At 39.5% G+C, this 20,869-nt stretch overlaps 1 long non-coding RNA gene across 1 annotated transcript; it reads right to left on the bottom strand.

The window, feature by feature from the left end:
* Positions 1–28: 28 nt before the first annotated feature.
* LOC109378968 (uncharacterized) lies at positions 29–20,537 on the bottom strand. Its single transcript, XR_002123092.1, has 4 exons — positions 20,387–20,537; positions 18,385–18,489; positions 213–414; positions 29–60 (listed from the first exon to the last, which is right to left on the bottom strand). It is a non-coding gene; the product is annotated as an uncharacterized LOC109378968 (long non-coding RNA).
* Positions 20,538–20,869: the final 332 nt, after the last annotated feature.

The raw sequence follows: 20,869 nt of genomic DNA, 5'->3' as shown, positions 1-20,869 counted from the left end.
TTGTTCAGTTTTTCACAAATAAAGACAGGTCCTTCTATGAACAAGGAATTATGAAGCTCACTGAAAGATAGCAAAAGGTTATTAAACAAAATGGGCAATATATCATTGATTAACCTTTGTTCTTTATATAAATAAATGACCTTTGAAAAACATAGACAAAATATGTCATGACTTTTATGACAACCCAATAATAAGTGCCTCCCAAGATGTACCTGTTGGATCTCTACTTCTTCTCCTTAATTGTTCTCTCTGGAAATTTGGAAATGATATGTTGTTACTTCTGGCATTAGCCAACCTCAAGCCATACTGTCCAGAGTCAAGAAAGTAGTATATTCAGAGAACACCAAGCAGGATCAGGCAGGACAACACTGAACATACATTTCAGAGAGATGGTTCCAAGACAATGAGACCAATCTGAGGAGAAAGAGACAAGTCATGAAAAAGAGAGAGAGCAGTGAGAGATCAGGTGTAAAATGGGGCAGAAGCAGAGAAGACAGCCGTAGAATGAAATCAGTTCAGAAGCAAATCTTGAAATTATGAAAGTCTAATCACAGGGTTTGGTGTATACTCAGTTGAGTTTGTGTCTACTTGAACATATCACAGTCTTCAACCAAAGAGGCAACGGGTTCTAACATTTTCACCATCATTGTTATTTCTCAAAGGAGATAATCCTGATCTCTCCATTGATTGTTATTTCAGTAAACAATCTTCCTTTCTGGAAGACACTGAAGACTTTCTGTGCTCATAGAGAAAAGCACAAAGACAGTGTTCGTAAGTAGTAACAGTTGTAGTAGCAATAATAATAATAAAGGTAATAATAACAATAATAATAATAATTGTTGCAAAAACAGTAATAGTAGTAGAAATATGAGGTCTGAGAGTTAAGGTCACAAATTCATCCTAGAAAAGGTGTTACATACTTCATTGCTGAATATCACTACAGTCACCTTCAAAGTACTCCCCTTGGGAAGCTATGCACTGATGCCAGAGTCTAGTCCACCCTTCAAAGCAATTTTGGAACTCTTTTTATGGAATGGCTATCAGAGCTGTCATCATATTACCCTTGATGTCCTGAGTGTCATCGGAATGTCTTTCTTTCAATATTTCCTTTATCTTCTGGTAAAGAAAGAAGCCACTGGGGGCCAGATCAGGTGAGTAGGGAGGGTGTTCCAATACAGTTATTTGTTTACTGGCTAAAAACCCCCTCACAGACAGTGCCGTGTGAGCTGGTGCATTGTTGTGATGCAAGAGCCATGAATTGTTGCTGAAAAGTTCAGGTTGTCTAACTTTTTCACACAGCATTTTGAGCACTTCCAAATAATAAACTTGGTTAACTGTTTGTCCAGTTGGTACAAATCCCTCTGATATCAAGAAAAGGTTAGCAAAGTCGTTTTGACTCTTATTTTGGACTAATAAAACTTTTGTGGTCATGGAGAACTGGCTGACTTCCATTGTGCACTTTGACGCTCTGTTTCAGGGTCGTATTGGTACACCCATGTTTCATCACCAGTGATAACATGGACCAAAACATCATCTTGCCTCTCCAAAAGGTCTTGGCAAACTTTGACCCTCCTTTGCTTTTGTTCATCGGTGAGCTCCTTTGGGACCAGTTTTGCACACACCATTCTCATGCCAAGATTTTCATTTCAGATTTTCCTACCTGTTTCTCTGTCAATTTTTACTTGGTCTGCTGTGCTTCACAAAGTCAGCCAATGATTTTGATGCACAATTCAACAAATTTTTGCAATGTTTTTATCAGTTCTGCTTGTTACTGACTGCCGTGACCTGTCTTCATCAGTAACACATTCTCTTCCCTCAAAAAAACATTAAATCCTTTTGTACACTGCTGTTTTTTTCATGGTATTATCCCCATAAACTTGGACTAACATGTCCCTGATTTCACTTCCACTCTTGCCAAGTTTAGCAAGAAGTTTAATGTTTGTCCGTTGCTCTAATTCAAGTTCAGACATTCTCATGATGGCACACAAACACACACAACAATAATGAATGCCACTCAGCAAGATGCCACATGTCGCCATGAACACAACTGTGAGACACTGATATTCCAAGGTTATGAAACCTTGCTGAGCTGTTTGTATAGTGCTGTCAATGTAAGCACACAGTGGCAAGTTTGCGAACCTAACTGGCAGACCTCATATATTGGGCCATTGTGGGGTTTTTTCTTACAACTACATGTGCACCTACACTTATCTCAAAATAAAATGTTGGATTTAAAAATGTCAATGTAGGCTTGTTAGTCATAGTTCTGCAGCTAGTATTCAAAATGTACATGCTCAGTTCTATGCAGCTAGGGGAGGCTGCTCTTCTGTAAGCTCACTTGGCACATGAAACACATATTCTGCCATCTGTAATAGACCTCATCCTCCAGGCTGCCCACACTCTGGTCTTCCTTCCAGATCCAGAAGGTTCTGACTCACCACTTTATTTTGATGTTTCACTCATCCTTAATATACATACAAATGCTAAGTCACTGATACATATGTACAAATGCTTAGTCATCACAATTTCTATTTTCCACTCAAAGTTTGAAATCAGAACTATGACCTTGCCAAACAGAGTGACTACAGCTGTGCATATGCCACAACAGATGGCTCACAACTCATGGCTTTTACCCCCCAAAGTTGTTCTGTCTAGTAAACCTATCAGTAAGTATGTCACAGGTAAGTATTGTGGAATGGAGGGGGGAGTGGAAGTGAAGACAGCAATTTTGGCTGGGTAATGGAATCTCAGAGAATGGCGTAATAGCACTCCAGAAAGTTCCAACTAAGGGCCAATTTTATAGTATCCATTATATGAATCAAAAATTCTTAGTTTTGTGTGTTTCAATTTGGTTTTTTGGTTGTCGTCATCGTCGTCGTCATCGTTGTTGTTGTTGTTGTGTGTGTGTGTGTGTGGTAAAAAAGACTAGATGCTAGTTGAACCTCCTAGTCAAACACTATTGAGACTCTAATACAAGTTTTGGACCCTGTACCACCCCCAGAATATACACAGACACATTTTTAAATTGATCAAAAAGTATAATCACTGCTGAACTCACTTTCTCTGTCCTGACTGTTTTAAAAAATGCTCATTCAAGATCTGATAATGCCCAAGTGTCCAAATTGCAAATGCCATACATATCTCTGAAGTCCTTGAGCCTGTGATTGCCAGATGCATTGTCAGGATTTAGGGATACTTGTTAATTATAAACATTTTTACTTTATTTTAATGTTTTCTTACCATATTACAATGCTACTTTTCCTTACCTATTCGATCCATTGAATATGCAGTGGACTTAGTAAATAATATCTTCTCAATGCCTCATGTGTTAGTCAGCTAATGCTATCATTATGTTGTTGCATATCCAACCATCTCAAAACTTTGTGACTTACAACAGCTAGCATGTATTCTTGTGCTCACAGGTCTGCAGATATGCATCTGGGCTGATCTGAGCTGGGCTCAGCCAGGCAGTTCTGCTTCAGGCTACACATCAGCTGGGCTGGGCTGGGCTGGGCTGGGCTTGGCTTAGTTTGGGGTCTGATCCAAGTATCTCTTATATTTGTGGACAAAGGGATACTTAGGGAAGGTTCTAATGGCAAACGGCAGAAGAGTGAAAGGTAAACCAAACCACCCAAGCCCAGTTAAAGCCTTTACTTGCATCATATCTAATATTCTAATATCCAAAGAAAGTCATGAGTAATCCCAGCATTAATGAGGTGGCCACAAATGCCCATAGTAGAATAAAGAGAAGTGAGTCTTTGCTGAGCAGTAATCCAATATTTGACATGCCACAAATTTCTTTCTATTATTTCTTTAAGGCAACGAAGATGCTCTCATGTTCTAATGCTATTTTACCATACTCAGATGCCTAAACCAACTGGAGAAAGCATATGATTACAACTGAGACCATTTTGTCTGACCTGACTATGATTTAGAGCAGTTTCTCAACTTTGGCACTATTTCAGATATATTTTTTTGTTTGTGGGGCTGTCTTGTGATTATAGGATGACTAGCCACATTCCTGGCCTCTACTCACTAGATGCCTGCAGAATCTCCTAGTCATGAAAATAAAAAAATGTCTCCAAACATTGCCAAAATGTTCCCTTGAAGTCAGAATTACCAGTTTTTAAACACTATTTTAGAGAAATAGTCAAACATTCAAGGTGTAATAAACATTATGAATTGCTGAATAGAAAATGTCAGTAATACAGTATTTTCCTATATAAATATAAATAAATTTGCACTTAAATAAACTTGATTGTGTCCTTTTATATGGTACATATTGGTTAATCATCCATAATCCTTATAACTGTTCTGCCAGGTGGGTATCACTATTTCATATAACTGATGTTGAAATTAAGCTGCAGCTAAGTGAATTATTCAAAGACCCAAAGAGAAAAACAGGCAAAAATGAGATTTTTTTTTGTTAGCTGAATATTTATTGTAGGAGTACCACTGCATTCTACTTTAAAATAAATAGGTTGAAATCTCATTGTATTGTGAGCTTTTTTTATTCACCCTTTAAACCATAACCACAGTCTAACATGCCATAAATATATCATCACTTCCAAAAGTTTTCTACCATCATCCTTATATTCTTTTATATTTCTTGTAATAAGAACATTTAATATAATACCACTTATACCAGGAGCCTAAAATAGTCAAACTCATAGAAGCAGACAGTAGAATTGTTGCCAGGGCTGGGGGGGAAAAGGAAATGGGGAGGTGTTTGTCAAATTGTACAAAATTTCAGTTATACAAGATGAATAAGTTAGAGAGATCTACTGTACAGCATAGTGCAGATTGTTAACAATACCTTTGTATACTTAAAAATTTACTAACAAGACATATCTTATGTTAAAAATGAGATGTGAACCAAGAGTCTCCAACTTGAAATCAGCTTTCAGTAATAACACAGAATATTATATTATCTACATGTATAAGGATTCTTGATTATTGCAAACATTTTTGTTCTGCTTTATTAGGTATTTGTTGTATATAAAAACTTGTGATAACAAAAGACTTGATAGAAAAGGAGCCAACATTTATGTAACATTTTAACTGAGGATGCATTATTATTCACATCACAAACACTGAATGATAAATTACTAATAAAGTCTTCAGCCACTAGAATAGCAGTTAGATCATATGCACATTGTAAAAAGTACTTATAAACTACACCCACAATCATCACCATCATCAACAGCATAATTTTCAAGTGAAAATAGTACCAGTGTACCTTTTTTAGCTGATTTCTAGAAATCATTTAAAAGTTAGAACTCCCACCCAAGTGATTCTTGTTGTTTGGAATATGATCCCTGAGGAGCTGCAGGGCTAGCCTTGACTTCTCTGTTTCTACCATAACTCACATCCAATACATTAGTGAATCCAATTGAAGAATGCTTCACCACAAATCCTTTGACAGGCAATTTTTCACTGCTTCCACCACCACTGTCTTAGTTCAGACTGCAGTCTTCTCTCTCCTCTACAATTACAGTAGACTAACTGATCTCCTTCTTCCATCATAGCTCCCTACAGACTATTCTCTATACAGGAGCCAGAGTGGGCCTTTGAAAATGTTACTCAGTAATAGCTCATCACACTCCTACTTAGAGACTTCCGATAGGTTCCCACCACATTTAGAATAAACCTCAAAGTCCTTTCCAATATTCGTAGAACTCAAGCTGGCTCACAGCCAAATCTCTGTTCTCACCTTTAGCTTCCCCCTCCTCACTCAGTGCACTGCAGCCATCCTGATCTATTTGTTTCTCCTCAGACACATTAAGTAAATTCCCAGCTCAGGGCATTCGTTCTTGTTGTTTCACTGGCCATTCACCTAGAATTATCTTCCCCACATAGTTTTTCAGGCACTGCTCAAATGCTACTTACTTTGAGAAGACTTTTCTGACCACTCTATGTGAAAAAGCATCCCCTAAAATTACTCATTTCCCTTGTTTTATTTTGTGATTGACATCATATTGCCTATGTTTTCTGCTCTTTTATTTATTAACCATCTTCCCCAAAAGAATATAAGTTATACACAGGCAGAAACAATGATTTGTTCATTATTCTAACTTTTGGATCTAGAAGACCAAATTTCACATCTTTAATAAATATTTGGTGAGTAAAAGAATGAAGTAATCTAAATATTAACTGGAGTCTCAAGGTCTTTTAAGATTTAGAGAACATTTTCCTAAGTGACCCTACTACCACACCACCATCACCTACACATATTCTATAGATTCTAGAACTCTGCAAGACTTCTGAGAATTTCCAAAGCTTTATGTTCTCAGGGCACCTCCAGTTCTGATGGCTTCCTTTCTCATTTATGAATCATCTCTCGCCATCCTATGTATGCCATCTTTGCCCTGCTAAAATATTTCTCACATAAGGCAACTTGTGTGTTTGGTAAACTTTACTGAAGATTTATGGACAGGGAAAGAAAATGTTTTTACAGAGACACTGTAAAAAGAAACATTAAAGTATGTTTCCTCGTTCTTCTTGAAAACCCCCAGTCAACACCCTACAGGGGTTTTTCATGAACACACCACCCTACAGGTTTTCTTAACCCAATGCCAACCTCCCTGGCCCAGCTTTACTCCATCTCCCTTCCTCAGGTCATGCTCTGCAGAGTAAAAACAAACTCTCCTCTTCATCTCACAGAGAACAATTCAGTCTTCTCCCTTCTTGCCTTTGATCTTTCCTGTGTCATGTTTCATGGTCTCTCCTTCCATCCCAAAAAGCTATTAAAAGCATTTCCCTAAACAAAGATTCTTCTCTCTAGGAAAATGGTGTCAGGTGTGAAGATGACAAGTCTGTTTCTTCTATAGCTATGAGAGGCTCTAATATTCCACATGGCACCAGGTATTGCCATCTGAGTAAATATACCTCACCTTTATACATACATGCTAACATTTTTATATACATGTATACATATGCATACACATATACAAATATGCAGATGTGCATGTATGCACATATATAGTAAATATATTATTTATATATAGCATTGTGATTCACAAAAGAAAAATTATCAGAAAGTATTACTAAGCTCACATGAACTCATAGTAACTCTTGGTCATTGGGTATTTTGTCAATCAGTTCTAAACTATGAACTTTAATCAGACAGATGTCTGTAAGCCTTTTTGATGTTTAAAGCAGTTTCCTTATACTTGAAAAGACTAATAATTTAGTGCCTATCCAATATTTATTTTTCAAATGGAAGCTGAAAATTAAGAATGGAAAGGGACAGAGGCAGCCACCCTTGCAGATTCTTTTCATGCTTGTCAAGTATTTTTATCTTAGAAATTTTCACAGGGGTGGAGAAAACACAGACAGTTCATTTATCTAAATCACACAGACAAACTGTTAAATGAAAGAAAGTTATATGCCAACCAACATTTAAGGTGTCATCTAAAAATAAAAATGTTTGTATGATCATTTGGTTGTGAGACATAAAGTCTCACTTAACTTGAAGAAACCTATTGACTGGTAGGATGAGAATACCTACAACTCCAGGGAGTTGTAGTGGTGCTGGTGGTAAAAAGACTGGTGCCTACCACTTGTCTTGCACCCAGATCCCTCCAATAGGATTTCCATCCATGCCACCCTGCATTCTTGATCACATTTATAACAGTGGGAGTCCTTTAATCTGTCATGCTGTTGCATCTACCATACTGTTCTGGGTCTTGGGAAGAGTTGGTAGCCATTACCGTGTCTCCCAAAATATTGCTTCTAATGTCCCGTGTTCTGGCATATTCCACTGAATTACATCAGCCAATACTTGTAATTGAAGTTAGTTGTCTAATATCAATCCTAGGTCCTAAGGCCAAGCATACCATGCTAGTGGAATCTTCTCTCATTCTACGATGCCATGGTCTCGCTAGTTAATAGAAGAGGCCTGAGATCTATTCTGGTGTCCTGGATGAGATATTTTGACTTGTGAATTGCAGCCACAGATGCCAACTTTGGCCAATTCCACACACTGCTTATAGCCACCAATGGAGAGAAGGGCTACTGACTCGTTGATCCCAATGGCTACAGGTGACATTTTCCTGACTGGGAGATGTCACTCCCCTGGTCTGTTATTCCCACATGGATCAACAGACTTGCCCTTACTGCCTCAGTTAAACATAATCTGAGCTCAAGATGTAGGTGTCATCTAGCCATTCCAAGTTTTCCTGGACCTCTTCCATGATCCTACCTGTCCCTTCTGGCAAGCATGAAGAAACAATTTTCTGAGAGTATATTTATCAATTTGAGATCTTGAGGAAGCAGGCACCAAGAAAGAGTTAGAAATACAACAGATTTATTGAGAGTAATATCTGTCAAATGTAAAGAGGAAAGCCCTCAGACCATGACTCAGATCTGACACCAGTGAGTGTGTGTGTTGGAGCGGGGGAAGACTATGTAGGAAGCAGCTCAGGCTATGGTGCAGTTTTGAGAAAGTCCAGCTACCCAATGTGGAGCTCCAGTGCAAAGAATGGCTATTGAGGAGTTCAACATTGAGCAGAAGAGCCCAGGCCCCAGTACTCCCATGGTGCTCAGGCATTGGCTGGGAGAAGATCAAGAACAGTGTGGCCTCAGCTCAGATGCCTCAGCAGATCCTGAAAGTGTGACAGCTGGGCACTGGCAGCTATCTGCATTCCTTGCTACAGGTTTTTCTTGAAGGGAAATCTGAACAGTGTGTATCGATGGTTGCCCCAGGAGGAGACATAGCACACTACAACCTTGATTGTACTCTAATTCCCAGGTAGGGGATAACTGGGCTGATGACAAAAATATAGAATTTGTCAAATATCTAGGCCAAGTAACTAACAAGATTCCCCACACTCAAAGGCCCAGCAGATCAGCCTAAATTCTAGGGTCATTTTAGACAACAGAATCACTTAATTATCTCTTGACTAGGTAGGAAGCATTTTAAACTAGACGAACACACCACCCCCCCCACAAACACACACACACACACACACACACACACANATATATATATATATATATATATATATATATATATATATATATATATATATCAGTATCAGTGTGGAGTTGGAACATTGTGTCCCACATATGGGACAGGAAGAAGGGTTAGCCACCTGGAACCTGTCCTCTGAGCCTTGGCTGGGCTCCCTGTGACTTTGTGTTAGGGGAGGACTTCCAGTATTATTCATGGATTTTGTTTTTCTATTCATATCATAACTGTCCTCCAGTGTCTCTTACAGCAATACCAGAGACAAGCATTGTGAATTTACAGATTAAAATACAAGTTCCTGCCTGAGTGGGAACACAGCATCTACCCCTTGGGATAAGAAGTGAGCTGAGAAGTGAAGTTTAACTTTTTTGATTCCCTGTAGGCAGGCAAAAGGTGATGGTCTCCTCTAGGGCATCACAAAAACTGTTAGTTTACGACAATTGATCCTGGAGAGGGCTGTGGTAGAGCAGTTGGTCCTGTCAACTCATTTTATTTATCACCTCTGAGATGGGCTGTTAAAAACCACAATTGTCAAATTCTCATATATCTGTCACAAGCCAAATAGTCAGGAAAAGTCTACACATAGCTGACATTTGAACATTTTCTTTCTGGAGGAGAAATAAACGAAAGTTGCTTTTTCTGTAAGTTTAGCATGAAATAAAATTTAATACTTAACATTTTTTTTTACTAATATACAGAAAACTATGCAGGATATGTTAGTATCATTGGAATATTTGTTTGCAGGCTGATGAAATGGAATGGGAGGGGACATATATTTATAAATCATTTTACTTAAATTTTTTTTTAATAAATAAGATTTAAAGAACTAAAATGGAGGATTAAAATGTCTAAGCACAAACAGCAAAATCTCAGGAATCTTAGTATTTAAGAACAGGTCCTCTAGAACAAAGAATCTAAGACTTGCCACCCAAATCCATGTTCTTTCTACATGTTTCTACCCATTGTTTGAATCCACACAAACATGCGGGACATGAAAGAACTTAAGGGAATTAATTTTTTATCACTTGTCACCAATAACCCTATAGCAGAAGTCAAATTAGAAGCAAACAAAGAGTTTCATCTTAGACTCAGCAATTGATAACAGGCATGGTAGATTGTTGCAGGAAATTCAGGACAGGAGAGGGAAAGAGACTGTCTTCAGGTAGCCACTGATCTGAGGGTGGATGTACCCAAGGGGGAAGTATGACATTCCAATGAGCAACTATCAATGCTCACCAAGCACAAAATATGCTCCTGTGTCACTATTAGCTGGAAATGTCCCTAAGTATTATCTAGCCTTATCCTTTCATTTTGTAGAGGAAGTGTGAGGATTGAGAGTCTGAGAAGCTGAGCCAAGGTCACACAGCTGTTGAGGAACTATGCTATGAGTAGAACTTGGGGTTTTTTGAGTTGCTGTTTATTAGTCTTTCTACTTATGCATTATATTCACTGACACCATAAATCTTTATTGAACATCATGTGTGATTAAGTTATTGATCTAGTTTCCATGAGAATGATTGAACACTATACATCCTCATTTTGATCAAATAAATCAACTGGTCTTTACCAAAGAGTCAATTGCACTCTAGGATTTAACATCACTGAGATTCATTCATTCATTCATTCATTCATTCATTCATTCATTCATGTCATTCCTCTCCAAACTAACACTTCTCTAACCATACAAGCATGCCTGGATAAGCATCCCTTCCATGACACACACCTATATTTTCTGGTGTAGTTGCACTTGGCAAAATGTATCTCCATGGGCATCTCATACCCTCAGAAACACAACAGGCCAGCCCCCTTTACCTCTGTGGAAACACAGCTACTTCCCAGAAAGTTTTAAGAGTCCATGGTGTTTTAGATTGTATATTACCAAGGTGTTTTTTATGTCTTTGGTTCTCGTGATCATACTGATTCACATAGCCATGTTTCAGCTCTTGGTCTATACTGTTGTGTTCTACCTATAAGGTAAACAAAGGAGGATGTGTGGGTCAAGCATTTGGTCATTGGGAAGACCTGAGAGGCTGTAGCAATCCTGATCATCTCAATATTTCACAGCAGAATCTTGCTATCCTGCTATTCTGCCATTCATAACAATAATTGTCATCACAGTTGTTAAAGTAGCTGATATTTATTGGGGCCTTATTATGTTCGGATGTTTAACTGAGAGCATGACACTGTTGAGACCACAAACAGGTCTCTTTGAGAATTTTAAACCGTCACTTCTGACACCTACTAGACTGCCAGAGTATTATGAGCAGATCTGAGTATATATCTCTTGTTTTCACCACCAGACAAAATGACCGATTCTCCCCTTCTGGAATTGCCAAGATAAAATATATTCATTGCAAATAGCTACTTTTTAGTTGGTGTGAATTTACGCCTGCATGCTCTGGTATACATACAAGAAGCATCACTCTTTAACAACTACGACTCAGGCATGAATCCTAGAGCTAAATTTTCTAGGTTGAATCCTGTTGCGTGGCTTCAGTTTCTCCATCTGTAAAATGGGTTGTAAGATGTCACATCAGAGAGTTTTTATGACAATTAAATAAGTTAATATTTGTAAAGTTATTAGAACTGTGGCTGACACATAGTTGCTGCAATCTAAGAGTTAGCTCCTATCATTATCATTATACCAAAATATTGGCAGAATATGTCTATGTAGAGTCCTGGCATGACGAGGGTAGGAAAAGATGGAGACTTTGCGCTCAGGTAATTGCAGAGAAGGTCTTCCCCTTAATGGAGAGGGGTCCTCACGCCAACGGCCTCCGTTGTCTGTGCGCCTCACTGGGGACCCAGGAACCTGCCTTCAAAGCAGCATGGCTCCCATCTCGTAAATGTGCTGAGTGGTCACTTTCTCCCGGGCTTTGCCACCTGCCAAAATCATTTTCTCCTCTTAGTCCTGGATCAAGGAAAAACACTGTTCTACTCTGAATAGTGTAGCAAACTCTAGTCTTCTTTGTTTTTCTTAGCTTCACATTTTCAGTTTCACATAAGAGTGTAGGCTATTAGAACACAAAAGCCTGAGAGATCTGCAGTCCATTTTGGGTTTCCTGGTTTTGCCTTATAGACCTCTCCTCTGAGGCAATAATCACCTGCAATAACTAAAGAGAAGTAGGGAAGTCCAGTGAAAGAAGAAAAAAAAAACCGAAAGGTCAATATCTCCATTTATTATCCCACTTCACATAAACAAGAGAACTTTTCTTAATGCATGATTGCGAATACCAGCAAAATAGCAGAAATTCAGGTTCCACTGCTTGCTTGATCATTGCTGAGCACCCCTAAATACTGCCCTCCTGCCACTGCTGTGCTTTCATCCCGCCCCCGCCATTGGCCCCTAGAGGGTGCCCAGGTAAAGTAAAAAGAGGCTGGTGAGCTGCAGTTGCTGACGGGACAAATACATCTAGTTTCCAGCTTTGCTAGACGTCAATGCTGGGTGTCTGCAGACGTGGGGCTCTAACTTCTCAAAGTGGCTCCTGACCGCTCAGACACACTATCAACCCCTCCTCCAGAGATGGGGCAGTGACACAAACTACAGACTTGACTTCAGACAGGTCTGAAGCTACTGCCTCCAACTTCGCTACAAGTGTTACAACTCAAGAGGCCATTCCTTGCTTTGGCCAAGAAATAGAGTTCAAGAGAACTCAAAGCCTTGTGCTTCATTTCCTGCTGAGATATGTCTCTCTCTTAGATGTGTGTGTGTGTGTGTGTGTGTGTGTGTGTGTGTTACAAGTCTGAGCCTGATGCTGGAATGTTGAAGTCCACAGTACATCAGACAGCTGGAAGGAAAGGTGGCTATAAGGTAGGGAAGAACAGGGACAGAATAGAACCTAAAAACATGAGCTGGCAGAGAGGAGGATGGACTGAAGTCTCTATTACTTCTTATTTCCTCTGACCTTAGAAGTCTGATGTTCTACAGAAGTCAAAAGCCTTTGTCATATTGCTGAACACACATACCAGGCCCCTGAGTCAGAGGAGCTATAGGAGGATCATGGAATAGGGAAGCAGTTGCAGGCCTGGTCATTGCCTGCAGCATTGGAGCAAGTCAGCAAATCAGAGATGATGGTGTGAACCACAATATGGCTGCCACTTCACTTCTACACTCCACTTCTCACCCACAACAGTCTCTTGTGACACAGTCTCACTAGAACCATACAGGAAAAGGAATTCTAGGATATAGTTCAGACTGGCCTGGTTGACATATTGCAAAACCACAATAGTACTTACCCCATCAGGCTGCATTCCCTGGATACAAGAATTCTCTTACTGGGGCTAAAGCCAAAGTAGATTTAAAAAGAAAACTCTAAGTGTGTGTGTGTGTGTGTGTGTGTGTGTGTGTGTGTGTGTGTGTGTGTGTGTGTGTAGGGCTTTGGCAGCAAAGGGTGCCTTGAAAGAGGCATTCCTGACAATGTGGTATTTTTTTTAGGCTTCATCTCTACTCTTCACAAGAATCCTATATGATGGGGTAGGATTATACCCATTCATCCACAGTCTCAGAAAGGGCAAGCACCTATAACTAACAAATAGAATTTGAATCCACATCTCTCTAATCCCGTATTCAAGACTGTAGTTTTACTACCACCTGACCATTGATAGTGTTTTACTGCTAAAACCCCAATGGGACTCACTAATTGTGATTTAAAAAAAGAAAGAGATTGTAAATCCAGACATGAGGGCTTCAGAGATCCTGGCCTCAGGACACATCATGAAGCCAAGACCTCCTACTGTTCTATAAGCCTCAGCCTGTTCAGGAATTTGCTGCCACCTGGAACCCAAACTCAGCCAATTTCCTAATGGGCTGCACCACTCAGTGTCCAAGCAAGACAGGTGGATACTCAAAGTAGTAACAGAGGTTGTTTAAATCAGAGGACTACTTACAGAGGTAGGGGCAGGTTTCAGGAAGGTCATAGTCAGTGAAGCAGTCAATGGTTAGCAGCAGAGGGAAGCTGATATCAAATAAAGAGGCTGCAGTAAGAAGGAGCATGACCATAACACTGCTGACAGCGGCAGCTATGGAGACAGGCCACCCCATCCTGGCTGAAGTTGTGGCCCCCGTCTCTCTTTTCCCACCCAGTGATTCCTTGCCAGTGCTTCTGGCCAACAGATCCAACAGGAAACCAGAGAGCAAGGGTATCCAGGGACATAATCTGTCAAGGTCAGCTTCTTAGAGCAAAGGGCAGGGCAGGAAATGGATCTGAAAAGACAAATGGAACTCACTGGCCCCCTCAGTTGTTAATCCTCTTTGAGAATTGTTAGAATTAGATGACTGAGGGTACATGGTGGTCCAAGCAGTAGAACTACAGAAATCCATGAGGTGGTCAAGTCACAGCAGCCAAGAGCAGGATATAGAAACAAGATTCCTTCTGATACTGCACCCCCTCCTGCCCCCGCCCTGCTTCTGGCAGTTATGAAATATTCCTTCTAATGCTAAAAAGAGAGTCCAGGAACATCTCTAAACTTTAACTAGCAATTCAGGATGTATGTTTCCTGCATACTGATATAAACTTTCTCTTTTGCTCTAAAGCTGGAAGCCTTCAGGGAAATTGGAGAAGAAGGAAAGTTAGGCTTTTGAGTTACCTGCCAATCCCTAGGTAGAGTCTTTTATATCTCCAAGTTGTCACAAAGCAGTATCATTGTTTTTATGCACATACATAGAGAAATACATAAAAATACACAAAAATAAACATAGTACTATAGTCTATTAGCAATGCAGCTCATCTGTAGAGTTATGCTATCTGTACTGTCCATCTGCTCTGGCACCCCTCAGAGAGAACACCCTGAAACCAGGTGGGCACAGAAACTGGAGAGCTTGAATTGATACAATGGCTGGGACCTTCCTGGAAATACACTACTTCCCTCAGATAAGTTAAGTGCTACGGGGAAAAAAATAATCCTTCTAAACCCATGAAGGCAAATGGGGAGGATAAGAGAGAAAAAATACAGAAAAGTACACCAGATTCTAGTAAAACAATGATAGTTGATAGATAGATAGATGATAGGTAGATAATATATAAACTATAATAAAGAAAGAAATATGTAACATGAGAGAGAGAAAGAAAGAAAGAAAGAAAGAAAGAAAGAAAGAAAGAAAGAAAGAAAGAAAGAAAGAGAAACTTAAAATGATAAATGCTAAGAACTTGGGAGTGCAGTCTTTTGGGGCACATCGTAGGGACGCCTAACTCCACCTTGAAGAACCATATGACATAATATAATTGTAATATAGGATGTAATATATATATTATACGCTGGAACATAACAGGCGTTTAATAGGTAATTGCTAAATTGATTGTTGGTTGTTGTTGTTATTGTACAACCTAAGTACAAAATAAAGCATTAAATTAAAAATCCTCAGGTGTAAACTCACTGAGTGAGAAAAGCTCAACGCCTGCAAATGCTGGGCAGGGATCAAGATAGAGGTGGCCTCCATCTTGAGGTGGCCAGCATATCCCCAGGGACAACTGACAGAAACAAATGGGTGACTTATCCTTAATAACATGTGAGATGGCTAGAAATAGTGTGGCCCTTGCCATAAGATCAAGACCCATCCAGACCAGAGCTCTGCCCTACTATAATGACAGTTCTTTTTTCCCCAGGAGAATATGAAAGGATTTGCCACTTTGATTGTATTCTATGAGGCCGATTGCTCTGAACTGCAGGCACGCGATATTTTCTTAAGAGCTGCATGTCATTTTCCTTGTTTATTTATTTTTCTGTCTCCTATGCAAACCACTTTTCCTCTGTGAAACCTAGACTGACAGAATAAACGAAGACTGGTTTTTCACTATATATTTACCCAATTTAAAGTGTTTTTTTTTTACTTTTTCCTGTGTGCTGTATTACTTTTTAAATTAAAAAATAAGTTCAAAAGACCAGCCATCTGCATGTTTCCTTCCACCATTCTTCCTGCCACTATTAGCAAACACAAAACTTGCAGGAGCAAGACTTGGAACAGCAGGCCTGAAAGATTTTCTTAGATTCCAGCCTCTGACTCAATCCCTTTTCGGCTACAAAGTAGGGCAGTGAGATAATAGCAGCAGGATTTGCCTCCTTTGCTCCATTTATTCCAGTGTTGCAAAACTATGAGCTCCTTTAGCTCCAGAAGGACTAGTGTGCTGGACACAGCCTTGTGTGACTTCCCTGCTGCTCCTCTGACCCTCTGTCATAGGTTGGGTAAGAGGAATAAATGTCAAATATAAACTTAATTTGGGCCTATGTTTCTAGCACCTTTATGGTAGTAATACTCTTCCCCAATACATTGAGTATAAAGAATCAAAATGATATCAGATAGTAAATTATATTATGATGAATCATTCTTTCATCTAATCCATAAGTTCCACATCTGCTAACACTTACAGGACTTCAAATCCTTTCAAAATTCTTTCTCATATGTTTACTCAGGGACTCAGAATCGTGCAATGCCCTCCTCATATCTCTAAATGCATCTTCCCTTCTTCTAGCTCATGATCTCTCTGTTCATTTGACCCCCTCTTTCTCCAAAATCAGTTACAAATTCAACTCTTGTCTCTGCTTTGATGTTCAGCTACAACCTCTACATTAAGAGCAGTCATGAAGTAGAAGGAAACATGATGGATGGTTTGAAATTGGTCAGAAGAAGCCATGAGAGAAAGTGGATGGAAATGGAAGTGGAGGAAAGCGAAGCAAATGCTCTCTCCAGCTGGCAAAGATATTTTAGGAAAATGGGCTCTAATTTAGATGGTGTGAAGGCAGGTCTTGCCTTTCACTATAAAATCAAGGCCATCTTCCGAGAGTCATATTGATTGAAGTTGATCCCTCTTGAAATAAAGATCTGTGCAGGCTCATTTTTATATAAATATTTTTAATTAATAGATGCCTTCATCAAACATGAGAAGAATTAAGCATTAACATTCACCAGAGACCCTGAAATTAGATTGATTATCTGCATCTTAATTTGCTTTTTTGTTGCCAGTAATTTATTTTTAATAGGTCTGTAATTTAGCTTTATCTATTTCTTATTCTGCTTGGCAGACCCAAACGCCTACAGCTCACCAGTCAGTCTCTATAACCTTTAGGCACTGCTGTCTGCACAGTATATTAATTTTTAAATTATCCAGCCCAGTGTGAGGAAGAACTTCAATTAATTTCCATATAGGAGCCAGGCTAACACTCCATCCTCCCTGACTAATAGCAAAATTTAAATGAAGGAGAAGGCCAGTTGTAGGGAGAATCTAGATAAAAACAGTAAATTCCCACTCTTACATTACAGAATCTGCTACCCTTGAAATATTTTCCATTTGAATCAGTTATATGGGTTTCATCATTGCAGTAAAAATAAATGCTCCTCGGCTGGCACTTGTTATTGGCAGATTGACTTGTGGGAGGTTGGTGAATGGAGGTCAGGGACCTTTCAAAGGACTTTTCAATTCTTTCCCATTTCTGATTATATGCATACATTTTGATTCTGAAAAATTTACCAGAATTTCTCTCAAGCAGGAAGCTGTCTTCATTTTGGAAAACACCTCAGTAACCTCATGGGATAAAAGCAAGATAAAAAAGTAGAACCCCATACAATAAGGAGGAATGGTTATGTCTGCATGGGGGATACACAGGTTAAACAACAGAGGGTTGCCTGTTTTGGGATTTTTTTTTACCTTTTCTTTTTTTGCCTGATATGAATAGAAGAAATACAGTGCCACTGAAGGGACATATGTAGGGTGAAAAATAGAACTGTGAGATTTGCATGCCAAGATCACTGGAGCAGGGAGAGAAGTTGCATTAATCCTGATGAAGGTTCTGATGGCCACAACCAAAGGCATGCTAAGGGAAATGGGGAGAAACGGTCAGATTCAAGATATTAAACAGATCCACCAGGATCACTGATGAGTGTATGTGGGGAGGAGACGTGTCAATGGGTAAAGCCTAGACTTCTGAATTGAGCAACTGAGTGGCTGGTTGTTAGAGCTAATGCTGAGAATAGCAGCAATGTAGATAAGGGGAGAATGGTAATCCTGCATTCCATATTAGACAATTATGTCCCAGATGTCTGTGAGATATCCAAATAGAAATGGCATATAGTCAGTTGGATAAATAAGAGTAAGCCCAAAGGAAATATCTGGCTCAGAGAGATAAAATTGGGCACTATCTTTATAAAATGGTTTTCAAAATTATGAAAATGGATTAAATCACCTAGGGAAAAGAAAAAAAGCAAGAAAATTTGCGGGCCCAGTTCTTAGTCTTTAGGAATCTCAAAATTGGATTGTGGGAAAGATAAGGAGAGAGGAAACGCAGCCCTGAGAGGAAGGAGCATTCAGGATGGGGTGATGTCACTGCAGCCAAGATCATGGGAGACTGTGGCAGGAAGAATGATAGTCATATTGAGTGTTACTAAAAAACCAAATAGCACAGAAACAGAAAGCTAAGCTTACCTCAGTAAATCTGTTACTGTTTTAAATCCTTTTGAAGGCATGAGGAGATTGAAAGCTGAACTTTGAGGCCAGGATGTGGCCTTCAATAGGAGAATAGACTCTTCCCTATAAGAATAAGAGAAAAAAGAAGATGGGTGTCACTTAGAGATCCACAAGTCTCCACAGAGCATAATGTCCACATGGGCAGCTAATGATCTCACATGCACATTCCTCAAACACCTGCAGTCTCCTTAACTCTGGACCCCAGCAACACTTCTTCAGCCTGCTTTTCATAGCGGCCATGTGTGGATCTGTCTACAACAATGTAAATTCCTTGAGGGGGTAAACAATGCTTTACTCATCTCTGCCTTCTGCACAGTGCCCAATACAGTATCTAACTTGGAATAAGCTCTCAATTTGTGCTTTTCAGTTGTAGTCATATTTTTTAAAACATTTCTGGAAAAATTTTAGCATCACAAGTGTATTCTAAAAGATGGATGAACCCAACTCAGAAATTAGTAAGATCAAAACCAAATTAATCTGTAAACGTATTGCTTTTCTAATTTAAGGGAAAGTCCACACACAGGTTAAGAAAAATAAAAGGGGTTAGCTACACAAAAGACATGTCTGTCTGATAATATGTTAGTGGTTGAGAAAGAGTAAAGCTCAAATCTGAGCTCCATATTTCTTCCCAACTGAAGATCATAAGTCGAGCATGCCAGGAACCAGGGCCCATAAGCGTTTGCAGAAATTGCACTTTAAACTAATTTGCTTCAAGGCTCTAAATGGTGATGCTCAGTCACAACACAAGGATCTGGAGATCAGGAGAGGGCTGTCATATGATGCTGCTTTTATGTCTGACACAGAGTAACTAACCATAGCTTTTCATTCTGAGCATATCACCCAGTTTATTTTTTAAGAGTGTCACAGCAATCTTGGGATTTAAAAGAGATGTTTATGCAAAATAAATGAGGCCAGAAGTAAAAGAAAGATTTAGAGAGAAGGCTAGAAAGGACTAAGGAAAGGCAGAAATCAGGTAAGCAAGATGAAGGTAATTTATCAGTCTTAAAAAAAGTAGAAGGACATGGCACCCTGTCCAACTAGAAACAGGAATCAGGGGCACCTGACAAGTGACCGAAAGCTACTTTAGTTGCTGACCATAGATCTCACACCCTGAGTTTTTGGTGCAAAGTAACTTGCAGTTCCCCAACTCATTACTTTTCCAAAGCCCATAACATGAACCCTCACTTTCTCCAACCATAACAAGACAACCCTCCTTTACTGTGGCTCCCCCAGATCTAAGAGTGGAGGTTCCAGATGGCACGTTGGCCTCTTCTGTGTGCTGGGGACCATGAGGTACTGTTCTAGCAGATGTGTTTATAGGCTTTGTAGAACACCAAGAGTCACAGAATCTACAGAAAATACTCGGAATATTAGAGTCCAGAACTTTACTTCTAGAATCCACAAAAGTCCAATCAAACGCACTCATTGGACAAAGGAGAAAAATGAGAAAGAGACTCTGAGTTGGAACAAGTCACATAACTTGTTAGTTGCAGAACCAACACAACTACTGCTAATCCAAAATAACATGAATAAGTTTCTCACCTTTTGTCTCAATTTCTTTACCTGAAAATATGAATAACAATGACCACTTTGCTTGGTAGTAGGGTACAAAATAATTGACATAAGTAAAATACCTAGCACAATGATTGGCTTGATTGGCACATAGCACATAGGTGTTGGAGAAATTCTTCTCTCCCCTTTCAATTCACCCTTTTTTGCTTGAATATGATGCTGTACCTAATGCTACCAGACAGGATAAAGAAACACAAACTTTTTTTTCCAGTTTTAAGAACACCTAGAGAAGAGAATTTTTACATACACCCCATTATATTTTGAACGAAACATGTTTCTCTATGCTCCATCCACAGAGTGTTAAATAGCTTAGAAACTCTTTATGTCACTTCTTAGATACTGCTTTAAAATATATCTTTCCCTGCACCTTCACCCACAGCGACAATACCTTCAGGATGGTCAGAAGGCGCTGGGTAAACGCTCCATCGTTCTCAGGCTCTCAGCAGCACCCTCAGTGTGACCCGTTCTCCTCCACAAATCACAAATCCCTGGAGATTGCTTCTCCCCAGATTAAAAAGCCTGAATCCGCTTCTCTCTGCAGCTCCCCACGGTCTAGAAAAAAGTGAATGTTCAGTGGTGCTCAGTAGCCATATGGACCCAGTAGTAGTTTGGATATTTCCATGTGGCCAATTGGGACAGCAATAAAGTGAGAAATATGTTTTATGTCTGTAAATTTTGGCAGAAAAGAAATGAAGAAAAGAGCTGGGATGCACAGGGACTAGAAAAAATGTGATGTTAGACTCCTCAGAAGATGCAGAGTTAAGCTGCACCTCTCTCCACCTGATTACCCCTCTCATATCTTAAATGCATAGTTCCCCAAATTTGGGTCATCACAACAGCTTCCCTCTAAATCCTGCCCACCACTTTTCTC

Source organism: Hipposideros armiger, unplaced genomic scaffold, assembly GCF_001890085.2.
Source record: "Hipposideros armiger isolate ML-2016 unplaced genomic scaffold, ASM189008v1 scaffold_20, whole genome shotgun sequence".
Taxonomy (NCBI): domain Eukaryota; kingdom Metazoa; phylum Chordata; class Mammalia; order Chiroptera; family Hipposideridae; genus Hipposideros; species Hipposideros armiger.
This window is presented reverse-complemented; position numbering and strand designations above follow the sequence as displayed.